At 40.7% G+C, this 24,022-nt stretch overlaps 1 long non-coding RNA gene across 9 annotated transcripts in view; it reads left to right on the top strand.

Moving 5' to 3' along the window:
- The window catches only part of LOC144199140 (uncharacterized), a 73,174-nt gene that overhangs the window by 20,424 nt on the left and 28,728 nt on the right, over nt 1–24,022 (top strand). For all 9 annotated transcript variants that reach the window (XR_013326853.1, XR_013326852.1, XR_013326847.1 and 6 more), the window contains exon 5: nt 11,787–11,925. This is a non-coding gene — a long non-coding RNA (uncharacterized LOC144199140). The remainder of the gene's footprint in view (nt 1–11,786; nt 11,926–24,022) is intronic.

Below are 24,022 nucleotides of genomic sequence, written 5' to 3'. Positions count from 1 at the left end.
GTCTGCGCGTAGTTAGTGTGTGGGCCTCACAGCTCTGCTGTCCCGGGTTCAAGTCCAGGTCAGCCCACCTGTGTGGAGTTTCCTTGTTCTCCCCGATATTTCTGACCTTATTCTCATTACTTTATTCCAGTATTTTTAGACCTAAAGACCTAAATTACAACTTGATCAAGAAATATTCACACAAAAATTTACTACTGAGTTCCTGGAGTTTATTTGTATTTGCCAAAGTACCACAGGGTTCGCCCATCTTCTGTTTTTCACTCTCGCCCTCGGGAATACTTCACAACTCTAAAGCACCCTGCGGTTAAAAAAAATTGCGGGGGGGGAAAAAACGGCGTTGGGTACAAAATGATCCCAGACATGTAAAATTAGAAAACCCAAGGAAGAAGAAATAAAATCAAGCGCACCCAACGCGGTGGCATGCAAACTAATGATGGGTTGGTATAAGGAAGCTTGAGGGGGTGACGGAATCCTCACTTTTGGTCCCACGTATAGTGGTTTGTGGTGTGCCTGTTGGTCGGGCGGCCTTCCTTGTGGGTTACCCGCTAAAGATTGGCTGGGTGGAGGTGTGTTAAAAAGAAGATTAACATGAGAACTTAGACAAGTATGCACATTCCAAGTGGCACTATTATTATCATTATGCAAGTGTGACTGCAAATGGTTCCCGTGAGCGCCGACAGATATGACCGCATTTTTGATGAGGCGCACAAACACTCTCATATTTCCTCTCCTCGACCTCTGCTCCGAGGAGAAGCAATGCTCGCACATAGGCCGCTGCGGGGGGCGAACGCCAATGTGTGTGCCCAGCTGCATGCCAACTGCGCCCGCAGGCAACTCGGGCCCCCACACACCCAAGGGAGCAAACGGCCTCTATGTTCTCCATCTACAGTACGTTTCCTCGCCAACCCCCAGCATCAGCCACTTCTCCTACTTTTCCCCCCTCATCTAAAACCCCTCCCTCCTCCCGCTGAGCCATGCATCCCGTCCGCCCCATCCCCGTTCTTCCGTCCATCTCTTGCGTCTCACTCTGGCTCCAAGTCCTGGAGAGTGACTGACAGGCTGTGAATTGCTCTGAGGCTATACCCAGATAAAAGGCATGGCATGCACACATACACACACACTTCACTTGAAATCACATCCACTGTCAAAGACACAAATCCTACCATTCTCATATTGGGCCAGCTGCAATACACACTCAAGCCAATGTGGACTGACAATCTCTTTGTGCGCTCTCGCCGCCTTGACGTTTGAGTGTTTGGTCACTCGTTGTAATGTTTCCCGTTGTGTGTGTGTGTTTTTGTGTGTGTGTTTGTGTGTGTGTGTGCATGTGTACAGAGTTGTGTGAGTATGTGTGTGTGTGTGTACAGAGAGAGACTGACGCAGGCAGGCAGACCGAATGTGTGTGTTTGTGAGGGGGAGATATTGCGTCGCAGTGTGTGGTGTCAGGTCTGGCTGTGTGAGCTGACACTGATTATAGTCTTCACAGCTCACTCCCATCAGAGGCAAACCATATAGCCGAGGCCAAAGCCCGTTATTTAAAAAAAAAAAAAAAAGTTGCAATGCTGCTGCCTTGGTATGCAATTGCTTTTATATGCCTTCAGCTGCTTGGCTATTTGCCTTCACAGATTCTACTCGTTTCTAGAAATCAAAATGAGGTCTATGAATTACAACACCGTCGCTATGACAGGGTATCCATCGGAATTGGGGCAAAACAGTGGGGAAAAAGTTACAAGAGCTTTACCTCAAGAGAATTTGGTCCAGCAATCATCATAGGATTATATCTGCGTTTGTGCTTTTTTTTTGTTCGGACCATATATGTCACATATATTGATCCAAATTTCTCAATTTTCTTTCCCGCAGTCAGAAATGCCCTGATTTTTGATGTCTCAGAAAGATCCCCTTGAGGATTACTTTGTGGCGTATTTGGGGTGCGTTACCAGTCACTTTTCTCGGCTGATTATCAAAAAGCCTTTAAATGTTACTCCCGAAATTTATATGGATGTATTTAGCATTACATTTGATTTAGCCATAGCATTTGTTGTACTGATAAAAAAATATATAGGTATCTGATCGGCATTGGATTGGTATCAGATTACCATCAGCAAAAACCCTTGAAAATTGCATCAAATCGCAAGTAAATATAAAAATCTGCATCAGACCATCGCAATACGGACATTTCTATATTATTAATCAGTTAAATACTCATATTACTGCATATTTCTGAATATCTTAGACTGTACGGCCTCCTGGTGACCATGGTACTATCACAAAAAGGAGTAGTACACTAGCATGGAATTTTCATGATACAGTAGCTGATTACACTTAATTATGTCATTAGTATATTTTACAAAGCCCTGTCTATAAACAAAAGCAAATCCTATTCCATGGTAACAATACTCTTTAGATTGTCCTCATTTTACTCATTGGCGATGGTGGCTAACCACAGGTGTTGTAGTGACACTAAACTTTGATAACAACACGATGGGGTTTTATATTGGGATGCACACTCCATGCCTATTGTGCCAAATGATAGGCCACACTGTGGAGTGTATAATTACGCATTTTAACAAGCCTTGTGCCTTTTCCCCCCCAAATGCAACTATACAATGAACAAGCAGTGAGAGTAACAAACAGAGAAATCTGATGGTCTCTCTCTCACATTTCAGTGTCATCAACTGCTTTACACCACATAGAAGAAAAAAACACGTCTATGTCCAATCAAGCGTGTAATGGGTACATTTGACTAGCTGGAGTGAAAAAGATGAGGTAATGAGGATGGGAGACAGATTGAAGGTGATTAACTCAAGGGAGAGAAGGGCGGCGGCCTTCACTGCATGCTACAACAGAGCCAGTCACCTCGTCATCTGCAGCCTCAGCGGGCGTTGGCGTGACGTGCCGCACGACGCGAACAGCAATCTGCGCGCCTGATGCGAAGCTGGCCATCATGATGGCGCTGACTAGAGAAATTCTGTGCGAGCGTGTTGAGATGGTTTGTTAAATGAAAGCAGATTAGCAGCACAGGCGCTGACCAATTCTAACGGAATGTGGATTTTAGTTGTATTTTTGCTGGGGCTTTGTAAATCTACATTAACTTGTTGGGTGCCATTGACAGTGAGTCACAGCCAATCCAAAGTCACAGCCAAAGAGATGTTGAATTTTCACTTATTGTATTTTCACGAATAAGGCGCACCCTCAATGAATGACACATTTTAATTGTTTTCCATATATAAAGCACACTGGATTATAAAGCGCCCTGTCTGTTTTGGAAAATATTTAAGTCTTTTAAGTGTGCCTTATAGTCGTGAGAATACGGTATACACAAAATCTGACATTGACCCTTTTTTACCCATGGGAAATGCCATTAGTGGTTTGAGTGTCACCTGTCGTGCTAGCAGCATAATTTTTCATGGATATGAAAATGAACAGAGGGCTGTTAATGTGTCCAGCTGACTCTGAGAAGGAACAAAAAAAATATTAATCAGATGTTGCATAAACATCTCACTCCATTGACTCATCGCAAAAGGCTGTAGACTCTGGAGAGTCACCACCGCCAGTCTGGTTATGAATCACAAACTCCACTGACAAGCGTCATCGTTCACATGACCAGATTGTGAATGTTAAATGTAACGCTGCGCTTCCATCATCCGTATGCAAACGCCACAGTGCACAGTGTGCGCACAGTACATTAACCCCTCGACTGGAGGTTACATAACAGAGAGGTCAGTGGAGGTCTAGCGTAGTTCATAGCACTCTGCCATATGGAAGGATTCCAATAGATGTATTATTCTTAAAATTTCCAAACCTATACATAAAGAGAAATATGTTAGATTGAGTCTACTAATGTGCTAGACACACCCTGATAATGTAGCCAGTAAGTGGTTAAAATTAAATCATTTTTTTGGTGTCTGATAGCCTATCTTTTGGTGGATGTGTGTTACGTGTGATGATTTTCTGTCAGAAATCAGTGTAGATAAAAAATACTCACAAAACTGAACATTTGCTGCATTTTGCTTTGTGATATAAAGTTAATCAACTATAAAAAAGTGAAGTAACAAGAAAATCTTAATTATTTTCCTTAAGAATGCTGTTGATTAACTTCCCTTTTTAAAAGTATAGATTTTAGATTAACATGAGAGGTACTCTGTCGTAGTTTTGCTGCATCCGTTTTATCAATAAAAGTGTTCAGTTTCAATTGCTTCAAAAGACAAAGATGGAGTGTTATCATTGCTGACTTAAAATAAGCATGCGGTGTTCCCACCATGGTCTTGATTGCATCCAGATGTCCGCCTTACTTAACCGGAATGCAGCTCCTGTGAACAGCAGCAGTGACAAAAATACTGATGCTTGGTTAGTAGGGAAATGGAAGGAGCAGGTGTATGGCAGTATAGCGGTGGCGCGGTTCCGGTCCCTACCGCACGCCCCCTTTCGTTGCTTAATGACTGCGCTGCAGCAGTTCCTCTTTTTGACTTTTTTTCTCAAGCTTTTGAAATTTGGCCAGGCAGATGTTCAGGGATTACACCTGTACGAGATACAGCGTTTGACATACTGAACATGCATACACTAACTCAGGCTTACATTTTTGCAACTGTTGACAATCACAGGATGCAGTTATATTTTGAGCATAATGATAACACAATTGAAATCTTTTTTTATGATAATGCTGGTACGTAGGGAACTGAAATAGTGTAAAGTCGTCTTCTTTCACATTGGGTGTGCATGTTTTTCAATGTGAGAGGAAATCGGAGTACCTAGAGAAAACCCACGCAAGCTTGAGGAGAACGTGTAGACCTGGGATTGAACCCATGACCCCAAAAAATGTGAGGCCAACACGATAACCAATAGGGTGGCCTAATTCCAAACCATGTATTATAAATAAAATCAAAGAATGGAGTGCCTAGTTACAAAATATTTATTAGTTGCAAGCAAAAATGTAACTGCTTGATTTCACACCTAAAATGTTGAAACTCGTCTTTATTCCTGCATGATTTTTAAATTATAAGACCTAAATAAAATATAAAATATGTGATTTGGCCCTGTTTGAGGCCTCTCTTAGCCAACACAATAACTTCACTTGGAAACAAACTTTCTAATGCAAAAATTGATTGAATAACAGTTGTATTTCCATTTTGTCAAAAAACAAACAAACTCAAATTAATCTATCTTTTTTTAAATTGTCTCTGAAAAAAAGCTAACTAATTAATTCATAAAATTATGTTACAAAATAAAACCTGTTTGGTTTTCTACAGTCAGTACTAATGTTAAAACACAGCCTCCCCTGTTGCATACATGAATGTTTTCAGCAGACATGGCATGAACCAGTGACACATATACAGTATCTATCTTTAACCCCTCATTCCTTGCCCAAGTATGTCGTTTCTACCACCTCGGTGTTACACATCTCCATCCCGATGCCGCCTCCCCTTTCGATATTGTGTGCCATTACACAGTAGCGTTTTTGCAGCTGGAGTCGGCCTGTCTGGCTCATGCAGCCTTAATGGAGAGGTGTGCAGCAAGCCCATACTGTAGGAGAGGCAGTCTTCCTTTCTCGCATGCTGCTGTCAGAAAGCATACAGGCCTGATTAACGACAACAACCACAATAGCTCTTTATGCATTCTCTCCTCTCAGCTGGCCCGTTGCCAAGTCAGCCTCAGGGAAGGAGAAGTGTACTCCTGCCTCTATATATGTGTATGTGTGTTTGAGAGAGCGAGAAAGGGAGAGAGGAAGGTGAGGGATGTAATATGTTATAATTATGTGTGTGCCCGCCATGTAGGGGAGGGAGGTATTCTGAAAAATGCCAAAGAGAATAATCAAAAGGCTGCAAATCCAATTCACAACACTCCAAGCGGCCTGTGGTCTTTGACGGATTTAGAAAAGTGGTCTTATTTGTGGACCTTTGTCACTTATATCTCCAAATCTGGTCTTTTGAATCATTTATCCATCCATCCATGCATCTATCCAATTTGTTTACCTACGTAAACTCATTCACTGCCTTGACAGCAATAGACATTCAATCCATTTGGATTGGGATGACTGTTTTGCCTCAGTTTGAATGTTATAAGTGATGATTTGTCATAGTTACTGCGTGGTCTGTGTAAAACGGTTCATTTTTGGACGAACTCTGGTCAATCTATCGCCGTCAATCGTAGCCAGTGAGGAGACTAGTGAATATATTGTTGCTATTTGTGTGGATAAGCTTGGTAGAGTAATGTGTGAGTCCTAGAGTTTCCCAATTCAGAGGTTTGATTCTATATATCTAAGCTTAACACTGAACCCAATCTTGTTTCTAATACTGCACATCAGTAGGTAAACTGGATGTAGTGGTAAAGTGCTTTTTAGAGCTTTGAATGTGGAAAGGTGCTATAGAAGTGTTGCTCCATTTATCATCTTTAACAGCTTAAAGCAATATTCTTTGCCTTTTGTTTGAAAGAATGATCGCAATCTATTGCTTACAAATTACTGTTCATGCACCCAGTCTGTAGTGACTTAATCCACAGTGAAAATTGCATCCTCTTCATCAAAGCCAATTTTTTAATAAACCTTTCCTTATCCATTGAGAACACATTCTTCATTTGCAGTTTTAACCTGGAACCAGATCGAGTTGGCATATAACACATTGTCTGGCATTTGTTAGAGCAAAATGCTCACTTCAGATGACTTTCTTTCTTTAGTCATGTTAAAAAAATGGTTTTGTTCCGTCGCTAGAACTGTATTTGTGAGACACTGCTTTTATTATGTGGCATTTTATATTTTTAGAGTGCATTGCCTGAAGTGTGCAACTGATTATCATGAGTCACAACCAATCACTTATAAAAACAATTGGAAACCCTTTTTATTATTCATTTTATCAAGTTATTGCTGCAACCCTAATGTTCAAACTCTAATGTTATTGTGTATGTGTATGCATCTAGTCCTAATGTGGACTGTATATATTCACTTTAAAATGTATTTAGCCACCTGATGATGTAGTAGTTCACTCACCTGACTTCAGTTTAGGAAAGTCTAGGCTCAAATCCCACTCAGTGGCAGTATAACTGTGAATGGTTGTCTTTCTCTTGGCAGACTGGTGACCAGTCCAGAGTGTAGCTTACCTTTCGCCCAAAGTCAACTGGGATAGGCTCCATGAACAACCGCAACCTTTACGAGGATGAGCAGTATGGATGATGACTGCATTATTTGAATGAGTAATTTATTCAAATTATTTTGCTAAAAAGCCCAACTTATGCCTGAGACATGGACCTCAGTTTCAGGACCTCGTATGGTGTACAATGAGTTTTGTGACCAAGCTTGTAACTCATTTGTTCTTGTCTAAAATTGTGAGACAACATACAATATTGAGCAGATGCTGTGCTGTTCTCCATTGTCAATTAGCGACATCTTACCCATACTTGAAGTAATGCCTCAAAATGTAGTCTGGGCACTCTTAAATCAAGATACCGCAGCATCAGATATAGTGAACTAACACTAATATTATCTATATAATTGGGTACTGTAACTCTGAGACTTGTTAACTGTTTTCGGTCTCCGATGTTGAGGCGCGTTCATGTGCCACGTGCACGCCCTCGCTAGCAGCCATCTCCCCTTGCTCCTAACACAGAAAGGTTGAGAAGAACCATCTTTCATCTCCTCTGCATCATCACAACGTCTGCATTATTAATGGGCCTGATTACTGTAATCAAAAATTCTTATTTATTTGGAGGAGTGGGAGGAAGGAGGAGGAAAAGAAGGGATGGAGGGAGGCGGCAGAGGGGCCTGCACAAGCTTCTCTCTCCAGACAAAAAAAAACCTTTTGGTCTCCTGCTTTAATTTTTCAGAAATGGAGATGCTGCAATGCCCTATCTTCCCCGAGTTCAGAGCTAAGCTAGTTAGGCGCACATAAACATGCAAATACAGAAGCTCTGACATTCAAACTTTTTCCCCCCGCAGTCTTTGAGCCTCGCCTTGCCACCACATACACACACACACACACACACACACACACACACACACACACACACACACACACACACACACACACACACACACACACACACATACACACACACACACACACACACAATGAGATAACTGTCAATAATAGCATCTTCACCAAGACAATCATGCAGACCTTCAGAGGAAGCTGAGGCAGAAAGTGTACGCGTCCTTGCCTTTGATCCGACGTTTTAAGCTTTCTTTCCAGTCTCTTCAATGAAATCTGCCTCCTTTTGGCCTTCCTCCTGCTTTCCCTTCCCTTCTCTTCCTTCCTTGCTTCCTCCTCCTCCTCCACCAGCCTGTCTAATCTCTCCAGGCACTGCCATTTGCATGCAAATAGTCCATTAGCGGCAGTGGCAAGAGGAGACACAGCCAGGAGCTCCCCACCAGGTAATCAAGGACAAAAGGAGCGCAGGAAAGAAGGGTGATGAAAAGAAAGACGGAGTGCTTTTGGTAGGGGGAGCGATAAGAGGGTGTGGGGATGTTGGTCTGAGATCACAGGTGAAATATGGCGCCATGGCAAGAGGAAGAGTAGAGGAGAGGGAAGATGACATGCAGATGGAGGTGATCTTTGTAATGCAAAAGGAACAAGTCAAGATTAGAATGAGTGGAGTGCGCCTGGGATCTGAGAAGACTTCATTGGGGCTTGTTGCCGTGTCACTGCTTCGTGAACTCAAATGAAGTCTTGGAAAAATGCCTGCTTAAAGAAACAAAAACAAATCAACCTGCCACAAAATAGCTTGTCCCTGAAAATGGTCTAAAATGATAGGAGATTTTTGCTAATTTAAGCAGCCCCCATCACAGAAAATTGATATTTGATACTTCAATCAACAACAGCAAAAATTGTTCTCTCTCAGAAGTACTGCACCTGTCCACTCATCCTAGTAGTTATTTAATCCTTAATATGTGTACGTGACCAAGCAATTTTGACTAGACAACTAGCCTGGCTGAAGATCCCATGCCATTTTTCAAGCAACCTCCAAATCCAGATACGCTTAAACTAGCCACTGGGTAAACACTACATCAAAGGCAAAAATAAGCGTTGCTGCGCTGACTTTTGTTGGATGCACAGATTTGCATAAATTAATGTTGTTAGCTTTGGATATGCATGTTTTTTTTCTTTTTTTTATAGTTTAAAGCAGGTGCCAGGTGTCGGACATTTTCTTAACAGATTGGGTAGAGAAATATATAACACACTACCCACCACTAGATAATCACTCAAGATAATCACTTTTAGAGACGGCTTACAATTGGACCTTTGGTGGATCCTTCTGATTATTAGTAGATGTGTACTTTATCGCTACTTTGCATGTCTGCCTTTCACATTTCTATTTTATGCTTGGTGAGGATAAGCAGTATATAAAATTAATGAATGCCAAAAAAAGATTAGGATTTAACAATGGTTTAGTTACAATTTTCTTTAATAAATGTCTAAATTAGGAATTTAAATGCTGATTTTGTCTCGGGGTACTCGGATATGTTCTCATATGCCCAAAACATGCGTGTTTGCTTCACTGAGCACTGTAAATTGTCCTTATATTTGGATTTAAATGTGATTATTTGAAGACTAGAACAGCTACAATTTCACCAACAAATTGTATATGTCACTCTTGTCAGATTGCAAGTTTGCAACCCCCCGCCAAAATCTCACAAGCATCGGCCATCCTCACCTCACATTCCTGCGCATCTTTGGATGCGCTAGTTAAACTTCTTATGGAAGAAGAAGTGCATAAGCGTCAAAGGAAATGAGCCTCCCACCGCCGCCAAGTCCCCCCTCCTCCGCCTCCCCCCCCCCCTGCGAAGTGCTTGATTGCGGCCTGTTTGATGTCCTAAACGCGGCGTGCTAAGATTTGCTCTCTGTTCCTTGCCGAGCCACGTTTGAAGCTGCGCTTGAGCGACACCGCATTCACGTCGTTGCACTCTTGCTTAAAACGGCAATTATTATTATTCTTTTTTTCTTTTTTTGCCTCTTCTTGAGCTCATCACATATGGTGAGGCGGCGGAGGAGGGCGACAGGGAGCGCTGACTCGCACCCACACACTTGCTCTTAACGAAGCTGTAAATATGCACGCTGCAAATACCTCTCTTCTAACTTGAGACAGCCGCTTTACGGTTTCTTCAACGCCTTTTTTCCTCCGCCTCTCTGTCACAAGTATTACTGAAATTACACCTCCCGCAGATATCACCAGCATGCACCTATTAAGGCTCATATATTACTGTCACGGGCGTTTGGTTGAACCTGCCTCCACTGCTTCTCCACGTCTTCATAAGCTTTCGCTGTCAGTTGTGGGAATATAAAAGAGTCTTTTGAGATACAAGGGGCCGTAAAGATGTTTATTACCTTCACCAAGGAGGTTATTTTTCGGTTCAGTGTGTCTTTATGTGTTAGCGGGATTGCCTAAAAGTCTATGACTCGGATCAGGTATTTCTCTATTCACTTTTTTCGTAGTGGCACCAAAGACCACTTCACAATCACAAAGGCACCATCAATTTCATCATAACTTGGGAATATATTCCTTCAAGATAGCAGCCCACTGCTTTGAGTCATTGTTACACTACCATGCGTGGCTAAAATATTTGACAGACTAGTTAATTATCAGTTAAATCATATTTGCTTACTAATACAGTCCCTCACAAAAAAAAACCCAACTCAAAATGTATCACCTTACTTCTCTACGTAGTTTTAAAACTCTCTTGATGTATTGTATTTGTTGTTTTGTCTGCTCTGTAATCAGGGCATCATTAGAAAGAGTTTCTTCTTAATTGATTTCCCAGAAATAATAAAGGTGTAACGAAATGAGCCAAAAATGCATCACAAGCTAAAATTCTCACTAGTGTTGTGTATTTTGCATGAGTAGGTATAATGTGCTAGACAGGTTTCATCCAAACCAGATCCAGATTGTGTATTCGACAAGCCATTGGAATTTAACGGATGGAAAATTCCTTTTCAACATCAGCCCTATTTCTCAGGCTTGGCACAAGATGAAGCCTAACTGCCTTTTAACAATTAAGATCGTAATCTCTTCATTGAGTGAATCAAGGTCACCAACACTCGTATAGATTTATCACACACTCCCCAACGCAACATTCACCCCCACTTTGCCACGCGCCGGCGTGTTCTCGGCACAACGTGTTTTGTGTGGCACATGAATTGCATTATGCGAAGGCACGCGCACCTCCAAGTGCACCGAGACGGTGGAGGACACGCTTGCTTCGCCTAACTTGGCCTGTGCCCAGCTATGCTCTCCCCTTTTATGACCCGTGTTTTATGGTTTATTTAAAAAGTAACTGTCCCTTTATAGGTCATTAAAGCCCAAATAAAAGACAGCAGACTGACTTCAATGAAGTGAGGCCTGAGCAGACGTCAGCCGCATAGATGCGACCATACGCATGTACAAGGGCATGAAAAAGTGCTTCCAAGGCCAGAAGTCTCATAAAGACCAAGAAAAACTATATAAAAAAAGCATTGTTTATCAAGCGTTCATGCAGAATGCACTGTTTGCTAAAAACCTAGTAAATGCATTGTCCATTGTCTAAGTCAAAATAGTTGTCTTTAATTTGCAGTCTACAGGGGTTTGTTTTCAACTAATTGAGCAGACATGCCCAAAGCATTTTGAGAGCAAAGCTTTAATTTGTGGATTTTGAAATATTAATCCTTATGCATTGTGGTTTCTAAAAATCATTTACATTTGAGGTTATCAACACTGTTCTTTGTGGTACGTCACATTTAGTAGACAATTTTTGCTCAAAGGGTCTTCAGTCACTTTACTTGAGCAGCTCTAGTATTATTTCAGCTAATGAAATGCTCATATTTCAGGTTGTCTTGCCATTTTGTCATATATTGGCTACCCACTGTCGGACCCATGGCTATTGAAGAAACGAGGTTTAATGGACCCAAAAAATGAAGCGGGCTTCGACTGTGTTTCAGATGGAGGAAGACAAGAGACATTGCACAGGTACATACACTATTAAGCTTGAGTTTATAATTTCTTACGTGACTTTTACTAGGAGCAGATGTCTAAAAAATGTGTATAATATGTTGTAAGAAAACAAGCGTTACTGGATGAATTACTGACATTCTTATGGTATTGACCCTAATAATGTGCTTTCGATTAGAGTATCTCAGAAATAACACGTGCAATGATTTTTCTTAAGATTTGCCCTTCAAAGTAACACATTTGTACTCCCTATTAAAACGATTCATATAGAGTTGAAATTTGTGAATCAGGAGGCGGCTTATACTCGAGTAATTGTAAAATCCAACGATTCAAAGGCCATTTTAAGGGTCTGGCTTATACCGATGGACGGATTTTATATGAGAAAATACGGTATTTTGCTTTAAGAACCTTACTTCAATGAAAATGACAACATTTTCCAGACATCTTAGTTTTCCTGAAAAGAAAGAATACTTTTGTGACAATTTGCATTTCTTCTGAATAATGTCAAATTAGTTTTGGTATCTCGGTGTGACACTACCTTTCCATTGCACACCGTACTTAATACATGAAACATGAAGAAAGAATGTTGAGATTGCAGTGGCAGTGTTTAAGAGGAGAGATTTCTGTGCCTGTGTGTTGGCCACATTATGAAGGTCTTCTTCACTATATTCATCCAGGCGGGCCAGAGCGAAGGGGCGAGTAGTGAGGGCTTAGTCTTATTAGCGATAATAAGAGACAGACACTCTGCCAGTTTACTTTCGTAATCTGATATTAATTCTAACCACCCACACTGGTTGGGAGCGAACACATACACAATTAGTGTTGTGGAAAAGTGTGCAGAAGCTCCCATACAGAGCTTAGGTGGGTTGCTGATTCATCTTTTAAGACACCATCTTGGTGAGAATATATCTTCATCAGTTAAAATGAAACCCACTGCATCCACTGCAGGCCTTGAGGACCACTTTGGACACCCATGATCTAAAGCACTAATAAGACTATGCGCAGAGTTAAAATGTCTCTTCCAGGAGATCCCCCTGCTTAGTTGGTAGTCTGAAGGGACCTACAAGTGTTGATTCCCTAGATATTTTCTTGCTTTAAATTGCATCTATTTCCAATGAGGAAGCTACCGTGACCTGCAATTTGTTTGTTTCCAGTTCAACCAAATGAACAGTTTGACCCTGAAGTCAATTGGGGTAGGCTCCCGCACATCTTTCATCTATTGAGGTTGCCTTTTGGTTACCCTAATTGTTCAATTGAACAGCTCCTGATATTGGAATCTGACCAATTCCAAGTGTAATGAGACAATCAGTATAAGCATTGTATCTATTGTCAATTGTACGATGGAGTCTTATCGAACTACTGTCCCTACAGATTGCTTGCGTAACTTGCATATACTTAAAGTGAATATCTTTTGCTGTAATGCATTGTTTTACTGAAGAGACAGCTCAAGAACAACTGCTCTTTTTCCTACGCTTCCTTTTAGCCTTGACCCTAAATTGCATTAACCTCACCTTAGGCTTCAAAAAGTGGATTTGTGTGTTACTGCATTTTCAGTGCATCCTCTCTCTCTCTGTCTTGCTTCTCTCTAGATCCCACCCCCCAACCCCCATACGCACACACAGTCTTTCTCACCAATTACCTGTCTGGTAGGCACCGTCTGTGTTGTGTGATTGAAAGAGGAACGTAAGGATGTGTGCGTGTGCATATGGCAGCTCGTGTGAGAGAATGTGTGTCTGTTTCAGCGGCTCATTCTTCTGTTTCCCCCCTCCGGAGCTCATGTATAATTTATGGTTCTGGCTCATGAATATGCTAATTAGCCAGCGTGCAGGGAGAGGTGAGAGGGCTTCCCCTGTTCTATTCTTACATCCGTCTGATGAGAGAGCAAAAGAGAAAAGGATGGAGAGGAGAGAGGATGGTGGGTGGGTATCGGGGAAGTAGGGGAGGAAAGAGAATAAATAAATGAGGAAGGGTGGCGTGGGGACGGGGGGCAACGGCGAAGGGCATAATGCTAGAAGGATAGCGCACGGAGAACGCATTCATATGAAATCTTTGCCGCTCAACAAATAAGCATCGTGGCAATATGGATGCCGGTGAGCCCCGAGTTGGTGCTTGTAAAGTATATCATGGCGGAGACAAATGAATCACCCATGCCGAGGGGAGGCGGGGGACAAGATTGGAGGAGGCGGTGAGAAATAAATGGCAAAATAAGACAAAAGAAGATTTTTGCTTTGTCAATATTTCAGTCGTGATTTTCTTTTTCAAGGTGTGCACAAATGTGTCAAATTGTGGGTGCCATGATGGCGAGGCAGTGGTGGGGAGTCTAAATACTTCGTTAGTGGTGTTCTATTACATTTGTGAAAGCGATTCCTAGACTTGGTGCTACCTTAGTTTTCTAAATATTTTACAAAAATACTATATTTTTTTCCATGGAATTGAATAAATTATGAACTTGATCTATTGTATTTGACTATTAGTAATTCCTCTTTCCGCCTTTCAGGGCAATCTTTGAATTGATAGAAATCCCATGTAACGAAATAACACTAAGGTAGTACTTATACTAACAATAGAATGCTGACTATTAAATATTGATACCAGGTGATAACAAACTGTCAAGGAAAAGTAGTGTCGATACATGGTGTGCTTTTGCCACCTTTTGCTGTGAAAAAGCTATCCTGGAATTTAAAAAAAGATGGTAACAAAAGAAGCCTAATCAGATAAGTTGCATCGAAAACGGCAGCGTGATTTCGCCAAAAGCCAACAAAGTAGCCATGAGTGAGCGAGGGGAGGGTAGTGGTGGTGATAGTGGTGGTGGGGTGGGGGGTGTAAACATCAAACACGGCGTCTTCAAAGTTGCGTAACATGAAAAAGCTTTTAAAGCACATCAAACCCTGACAGACAGCTGCGGGAAGATCTTGCTCGACTTTCTTCTGTCTGGCTTCTTCTGGCTTCTTTTTCTTCAACTGCGGTCGTCTATCTGCTGGGCCGCAGCCACCGCCGCCTTACCCGCTTCCTTTTGTCTCTCAATTGCACTCCCTCGCTCTCAGGATGGGAAATAGTGCATGACATGTTCGGTGTGCACGCATGCGTGCCAGTACTCGGTGTGTGTGTGTGTGTGGTGCAGCCCTGTGGGTAGAGAGGGCATTCCAGCGGACAGCTGATGATTCAGCATCTGTCGCCTTGCTTACGTAAGAAAAGCACATATGAGCCCCGATTGACTGGCTGGCTCACTAACTGGCTAACAGGATGAATGACCAAGGGACAAAATGAGCTTGATTGACATGCTAATGACCATCCGACATGCAAACCAACACGCCACTCTGTACTAGAATACACCTGTGCATTCTAATGAGCTCGCCTTCAAACACCTCTTTTCACACAGTCGCTTCTTGTCGGTTACTTGTGCTTATGATGATATAATAATTGCCCCTTTGGGATTTGAATGAAGGATTTTGATTAGCCAAAGTTAATGTCACTCACCTGCTTGTGTCTACGATCAGTCATTGGCTCAGGTGTCAATCATACACCAACACTGTTAGCAGTTTTTGAATGTGTTCGGAAAGTCATACGAAGATATTTGGTAACATTTGCAATGCTTCTTATGACAGTGTCATTATTATGACATGATACGACACCAGATAATCGTGACATTACATCTGTTATGAAAATAAATGAAGGCTTATGACAGATGTCATTAATAGTCCTATCCTAAAGAAGTATGTAACTTTGCATGGGGGGTGTTTGTGATATGACTTATGACTTATGCTTGGTGAGAACATGGATTCAAGAATTGATATGACTTGATCTTATGATAGGATTTTTGTCGCGTCATTTTGTTACTCAGCAAAAATCCACATTTTCAGTTGAGTTTTGAATTCCTGTTCTTTCCAGTTATTTTGAAGAGGTTCTTTACATTCATGCCAACTCGAAGGGCCAAGTATTCTATGCCAATGGCTTGCATACTTTCAAGCACTGAAATATATTTGTTATTGTTGCATATGTTGCAACTCGGCAAGTTTGTATGACATATTTCTGGCCTGCATGATCTAAGGCCTTAAAAATGAACTGATTCGAAAAAATGTGGGATATTGTTCAAATGCCAATGTTATGTTCAGTTATTTATTTTTTTACAGATAACACATTTACCCTTTATAATTATTGTTGATTTAAAAAACATTACCATGCCCGTAATTGTAAATCAGAACTACGGCGCAAAAAGGGTTAATATATCCCGACTATATTTTTCTATTTTTCTTTTATTTGTTCAAACCTTTAATAATTTAGACAGTGAAAGAGAAATACAGAGAATGAGGCAAAGAGAGTTCTTTAGACTTAACTGAGATGACGGCGGAGTGAGAAAATCAGGAGCGACAACTGTGTGGGTCAGCATGCAAATCGATGCAGTTAGCTAACACTCCTCATCCACACACAGGCGAATAGAATGCCAAATAAACACACACACACACACAAGACTCAGGAAGGAGTTACCGACTGAAGGTTGTGCTTGCCCGGGAGCACACACACACACACACACACACACACACACACACACACACACACACACACACACACACACACACACTAGCACATTCTAGATGGTTGAGGAGTAAGTAAAAAAAAAATAAAAATAAAAAAATAAATGGGCCATGAATGACCTTCAGATTGTTGGCCTGACTGGAAAAGTTGAACCTCTGGGGTGGCCCGCCAGAGTCCGGCCAAGGACTTGAGGTCAGGATCCGAAATGCCGAGAGATGCAATAACAAAATAAAATGGCTGCAAACTGCATGCTCATGGCTAAGGGGGACACTTTTAGTGGACCGTTTGAGGAGAAGTGAAAGTTAAGACAGTAAGCAAAAGAGAGAGAAAGAGGTGTCGCCGCTCCTCACTGATCTCTAAATGCCTTGGGGGATTTGCATACATTTTTAATCAAAGCAAATGAGATCATAACCAAATTAAATCGTGCTTTCCAGCCGCCCCCATTCTCTGTCTGCCTCCTGTTCCATCCTCCCACCTTTCTCCTTATCATTTAATTATAGACACTAATAGGTAGACCACTGCAAAAACTTAACCGGCGTGAGGATAATTGATCACATAAATATACAGTGCTTAACACATGTGTTAGACCAGCATCCAATATAAGATTTATGTTACAGCTGCTAACTATTAAAATATTGGTAATGACTAAAATAATGTTGTTGGTTAATGCACCAGTGTTTAGACATGCTTTAAGTTTAATGCATGATGATATTGGGAATGTTAAAGTAGCCTTTTGAAGTGCGTTCAATGTGAATCCATTTATACCAACTTATTATGCAACTTATAGTGACAAGCTAAACAATTAAAGTCCCCTGTTGCGATGGTGACTCTATTCCTGGAAACTCAGTTTGGGTTTTTTTTTTTCTTGCAAACTATTTTGTGTGTGTGTGTGCATTTCTAAATGCAGTTGTACTTTTCTAAATTCAGTTGTAACTCCACTGACGAACGTCTCGATAAACGTGCTATTCAGCTTACGAGATACTTTGAAGAGAAAATTTTGTCTCAGGAAACACAAAATATTCAAGTTATAAAATCTCCAAAAAACTAAACATCCCCAAAACGTAAATACACTTCCTGCATCATCTTTTCGTGAATTTTTAGTGTACTTAAAGCAACTTTATTTGCCATTTTTCAGACATGCACCCAATCACCGTTCTGCCCCACCCATGTATAGTTTTGATTTCTTTAGCTAATTGGCTGCCAATGATAGCAAAAAAGTTGAAATGCACGCCACACTGTATCTAAATGAATAATGAACTTAAAATCCTACTAAACTTGAAAATCATAAACTACTAAAATTATAATAGGGCACTGATCGTTTGCATAACACATTGACAATCACTGATCTGTCCAATTAATAGTTTTGCCTTTAATGTCATGTTAATACTAACATAGATGCTAACAATTCAGCACCGATGTTAATATGTGTCGGTTGTACAAACTTCACAGCACACAATTGAAGAGGAATAGAGCCTAAGGCACAAGAGTCCAATTATGAGTGACTCGACTTTAAATGGCAGGAGTCCCATTCAGTTGCAACTTATTTTTGCACGCCGCATAATGTTTCAGTTCGGGGAGGGTATTGACTGTATAATGTGGTGTCACAAGATAATCCGGGTGCATAGTGATGGGGATGATGGCATCTACCTCCCCCTTCAACTCCCCTTCTCTTCCTCTTGCATCCTGTATGTGAATGTGTCATGGAGGAGGCATCAGGAGGCAGCCTACTGATTTATTCATGATATGACTTTTAATATCATTTACTGGGACATGGAAGTCTGCATCTTAAATAGGCCTGCAGGCACCTTTGGGTGGCAGCGTGCCTAAGCAAGAGACGGAAAGCACATCCATTTGGTATGTCTGTTTGTGTGTGTGTGTGTGTGTAGATATGCTGATTCTTTGTTCACGTTCCTCGTTTTAATATGTTGAGTTTAGGTTGCAAAATGGTGACAAATGTGTGACGTTGTGATTGAGTTATTAGACATCAACATTATAAGCCTGTATGGAATGGAGTACAGTACCACATGAGGAAAAATCTGTTTCACATTTTTGGAGGTGGAATCTTTAGGACATTTTAAGTGCATGATGTACACTAAGTGCTCTTGACACGCCCAATGCTGCTTGCAACTTAAATTTTCACAACATCCATCTACCATCATTTCACATTGTTTCCTTACTTTGGGAGGAAAATAATGGAGCGACTATGATGACTGTTGTTTCCAAATAATCTGGAATGTCCCAAATTTAAAAAGACCTTCAATTTGATGTAGGGTCAGACATTTTATCAAGGCGGTTTTCAGCCAATCAAATTCTACCATCACAAATTGCATGATATATTATATATATTGTGCTCTGCATTATTAGCGTACACATACTGAAACACCAACCATCTTTAACAAAGACCTTGTACTAGGTGCTGTCCATCTCGTTGAACCTTTGAGATTAAAAAAAGAAAAAGCAAAGGCTCCAAATTCAAAAAGGTCAAAGGTTGGGGAACTACAGGCCAAATATTACTGTATTTTCAGTTCCCACACACAGATGAAAAAGCTACAAAATACAAAGAGAAAAGCTCGATTTGAGCAGCACGTGCGGCAAACACCGCTGGGAACAGTTTGTATGTGCGTACTGCACACTTCGCGTCCATTATTAAACATGCGTGTAGACGTCGGAGAAGCCTGTTCAGAGAAGAAGAAGCCATTAAACTGTTAAACCCACCCGGAGACCAACTGGCGCTGCTCCGAGCCATTTGTGCTCCATCAGGACCGAGTTGAGTTCACGCAGGCACTTTTCTTTTTGGGCTTGTGCGAGTTCTAAGCTAAAGGAGGGGTAGCATGAGTCACAAATCTAGAGGCTATGAACACTCATTTCCCCACTATATTTTAAAACATCACACATTGATGGGGTTTGGGGGTGCTTGTAAATTAAAGAATATTACCTAAAAAATTAACGTAGTTAAAAGCTTAAATGTGCGATTAGAAAGGCGTTTATTTCTTTTAATGTCTCAGTACTTGTAGAAACATAGCCAGATGACTAGGGGCTGTATTGCAAAAGCTTCTCATAGCACTTGAAATTCTGCAAAGTTTATATTTATCAACTTCGTCATGTGTGCAGCTGCCTGAAGCTATTTGTTAGCAAGCCAGAGGCAGGCCAGTATGGCTTCCATTTCAAGTTAGAAGCTACATATTTTTTTTAAATGTCATATTAGTGTTGAAACATACTTTATAAGAACTGGTTTGTCATTTGAATATACATTGTTAGTCGATAGAAAAGTAAAGCACATACATATGCATCAAGTTATTGTAAGAGTTATGTGTTTTACCATGTTTTGGAAAATATTTTATGTTATACGTTTGGAAAAAAGTTCTACCCAGATTTTCTGAAATAACATAGTATAATTTTGCATATATCTGTCCTTAACCAGAAACCAGGTCTTATTGTGAATGTGAATGGTTGTTTCTATGTGTGCATTCCTTAACCCTAACCCTAACCCTAACCCTAACTGACTGGTGACCAGTTTAGAATATAATCCTGGCTAGTTTTCTCTTCCTTCTCTGTCCTCAATCCACATCCAACGGGAACAATTGAGAATACTGTCAGCATTATTTGTGTTGGAACAAGTGCCTATACCAAAACCTGATAAAAAAAATTCCAATAAAACAATGGCATCTCTTGAAAAAAAAATATAACTAAAACGCTGGCTGCTGCGGTAATGAAACTAAACAGCATTCCGCTACAACCATTCTGGTAACTGATTCTAGCTTCTTGAGCAACAGAAAAATCGTGTTTTGCACTTTTTAGGTTTATTTTACAAAAAAAAAAAAGACTGCAGGTTGTGCCTCGACAAAGTCCAATCTATTGAATTCAGTTAAGTACCACCTGATGTGATAGTGGTACTTTAAATCAGCAACTGGCAGTCACAAAAGCATTAAATAACACTTGCCAACAGAGCAAGGTAAGTGGATGCCAACTATTAGTGAAAGTACAACACATTCCCTGTGTGATGTGCAACAGTTGCTGAAAACTTCCAACAAATCTCTCCGAGTTTGAGAAACAAGAATGGAGAGAGGTCCATTAGGAGCTTTGGACGGTATGCCAAAGTGTTTGTGTGTGCTCGTGTGTGTATGGGTGTAGGGGTTTGTTGGCTGACGAGAGAAGGCATTGCTACCTGCCTGCAGGTCCAACGTGCCCGCGAGTCAGCCATCAAACTTTCACGTGGGCACATCAATAATTCAGCAGGCTGCATTGTGAAAGCGTTGCATGCCACTGCGGCACACGACCAAGCCGAGGGGCTGAGGATGAACGCGGGAGACGTCACATGTCTGCGCTAATTGCTCTCCTTTCCTTACTAGTGCATGTCCAATTAGAGGCTTCCCAACACTATAACACAGTCAAAAAAACTACAGCATAAACCACAGCACGTCACGTTTCATGTTGATTTGCCATGTAGTTGCATAGCAGGCGTGTCAGAAAAGTTTCAGGACAGATATTTTGGAAATACAAACTAAACATTTATTGTAGAGGATTTTTTACTTTTGATTTCTTTTCACCCAAGCAAATTATCTGTTGATATCAAACGTGTCATAGCAAGAAACACTGATTTGAAAACACAAATAAGTGAAGTGGAAAAGGACCACAATAACATTATCGATATAGCTTGGTTTCATCGTATTTCATCTGCTTATGGTGCTTGATTCTGCTGCAGTATCAATTATCATTATCATATATATTAGGGTTTTCCACACTTTTTTCTCTGAAGGTTGCTTTCAGAGAAATTATAGGATGCAAAGGCCAACTTGAAATTGTTTCACATTTATTTGTTAAAAAGAGGGTTGGAATCGGGTGATAAAATTCAGATTTTTTCAAAATATTTTTTTTCATGTATTAGTTAATCGGCTGTTATCAACAGCATTGGACATCAAATTCCACTTTAATCTTATTTGCTGGGCACTGGCTCAAAGTTAGCCCGTAGACCGTAGGTTAGACACATCATTATATAAATGAGTCCAAAATGTTATTGGCATATTTACCTTGTAATACTAATCATTGCATACATTTCAATGGAATATTTTGAAACATTCTCAATGCCTTGGGATCTTCCCAGAAGAGCTAGATGAAGTGACTATGGAAAGGGAAGTCTGGGCTTCCCTTGCTGAGGCTATACTGCCCTTGTAAGAAAGACCTCAGATAAGTGGGAGAAAATGAATGGTGTCTGGATAAGAAGACATTCATATTCTTAATTGTCATCTTTGTTCTCATTAAAATGTACTAAATCCTGAAAATAGAGATGTCTCTGCTGGTGTATCAGAATGGCGATAGTTTCAGCCTGAGGCTAAGTAGTAACATGTGCTGTTCTATTTATTTAGCAGTTAATCTTCAGTCCCTTGAAGTGTCTGTTATCTGGACCCACACATGACACAAAACCGAATGAGGTGACGACTTGGACGATAGACGTTGGCGTATGTTTTTGAGCGCCACCGGCGTCGTCGCTACTGAAGGCGCAGGTATCAAAAGCGTGACACGCCAATGTTATCAGCTTGAACTTTTCTGCCCGTGTAGCCTACATGTTGAGGAAAAAAAAGCCAGGAAAAAAAGCTGATGGCGCACTAACACATATGCTGTAAGGCGTCAGTGTGAGTTCAAGCACACACACACGTCTACATGTACATGAACTTGACGTTGGGGTGCGAGCTTACCGACAGAGACGACTGACAGCTGAGGCAAAGTGCAGACTGCAGGCAACATTCATTGAGGGAATTCTCATGAGTTGGCCATGTGATGTATGTAACAGTGAAGGATCTTAGGCATTCGGTTTGCTTTACTACTGTTGGAATGGGCACCCTGCAGGGGCAAAATTATACTAATTTGTACCAGGATTCTCATAAGAAGAGTGTGCGTGCTGATATAAGAAATGTACTTTTTCTTTGAAGGCAAGTGGCCATATTTTGTAACTTAAATCAAAATGCTCACCACTAAATGAAGCAATGGCGTGAGAAGCATGTAATTTTGAGGTTGTGGAATGGAAGATGATCATGAATGTGCAGAAGTGATTTTTTTTTTAAGTTTGAGGTTCTACGTGATTTAGGTTGAGATTAAAATTAAACTTGCTGAAGTCAGGAATTAAATATCTAAAATAATTATAAAAAAACATTTAAAGCCATTATACATTTGTTTAATGTACTCTAAAATATTATAACCTCATAAAACTTACTAGTTGTTAAAAAAATATTGATGGCATATAGTATTTAGTGCAATTTAAATAAAGTATACATTTTGAAAGAACCCCTACATCTAAATTGAATTTATCCTATATTCAATACACTCAGAGCAGCACTTTGATACCTGTATTTAATTTTTTGAAAATGTTTTCTTGAGTGTGTTCATTTACGCATTATAGTCTTCACGGTGTGATAAAAAGGCTTCATTTTCCTACTTCAATTGAGTCTGAAAAGAACGCATCATGCAAATGAGGCTCAGACGCGACAAAGGACAAAACACAAAAGAGGCGGAGGGGTGGTCTTCAGGCTAACAGTTTCAAGTCACTTAAAATTAATGCATGGACCTTGCACCTGTCATTTAAACACACCAGAAAAGTCCAAAATGGTGACCTCTCCATCCTTGCCCTCACCTCTGGATGACTCATGAAGTCACCTTGAGTCACGTGACCTTCCTCGAACACAGTTGTTCAACTTAAGTGTTGGCTCAGTGTGACCTCATTCGGGAGACGTGCCGTGTGATATACGGGAGGAGGGAAGGGGGAGGAGGCTGCTGTCTGTGTGTGCAACGTCTCTGTCTCACCAGTGTGGCAAACCTCAAACGGGGCATTTTTCACACGAACCTCCAGGTTACGTTGAGTTCACATCTAAGGTCATGACTGAGGCACAAACCCAATAGAAAATCCTAATCATGACCAACCCACATAGAAGTTTATTGTGAAACGTAAGAAAATGTGAATGCACCTTGTGTTTCTTTTTTTTAAAGATTTCTGCCTCATGCTAGTTTATTTAGCTGAATTTAAATGGTTTTAAGAAAATGTTTTGTAGTACAAACGTATTCATGGACAATTTTAACTCTTAATTCAAGGCACCCTTGTATTTTAACTAGAGTAGTGACATTTGAGTATTTAATATTGTCCTTATAAGGACACAAGTTATACGAATAACCCATTTGCAAATATGTTTAAAATTTGGAAAACAACAATTGATATTTATAAAAAAAATGTTTATTTTTTTTGTCATTATCTGTAAGTTTATATTGCCGAATTCAAGGGCATCACAATCCCTGATGTGCTTTTTATTTATCAAAAGCAGTGGCCTACTTAAGGCTACAAACACAAATTTCGACTTTGGAGGATTAGCGATGTCTTGACCAACAATAGCTTGTATGTTGAAAAAGTCTGAGTAGCCCTGAACTGTTTTCAACTAGCATTGGAGTGCAGTAGAGGAAATATGGCGTTCGCGTGACTTTCTGATTGAGAGAAGAGAAGCAGGGGGACTGCGGGCGGCCCACCGCAGAAATCATCCATATTTCATGCCGCTCTCAATTAGCGTTGCTGTTCACGGGTTGGAGAGAACAGTCGCCGTCT

Source organism: Stigmatopora nigra, chromosome 7 (assembly GCF_051989575.1).
Source record: "Stigmatopora nigra isolate UIUO_SnigA chromosome 7, RoL_Snig_1.1, whole genome shotgun sequence".
In the NCBI taxonomy this organism is placed as follows: Eukaryota; Metazoa; Chordata; class Actinopteri; order Syngnathiformes; family Syngnathidae; genus Stigmatopora; species Stigmatopora nigra.
The sequence above is the reverse complement of the archived record's forward strand: the minus strand, read 5'-3'. Positions and strand labels throughout refer to the sequence as shown.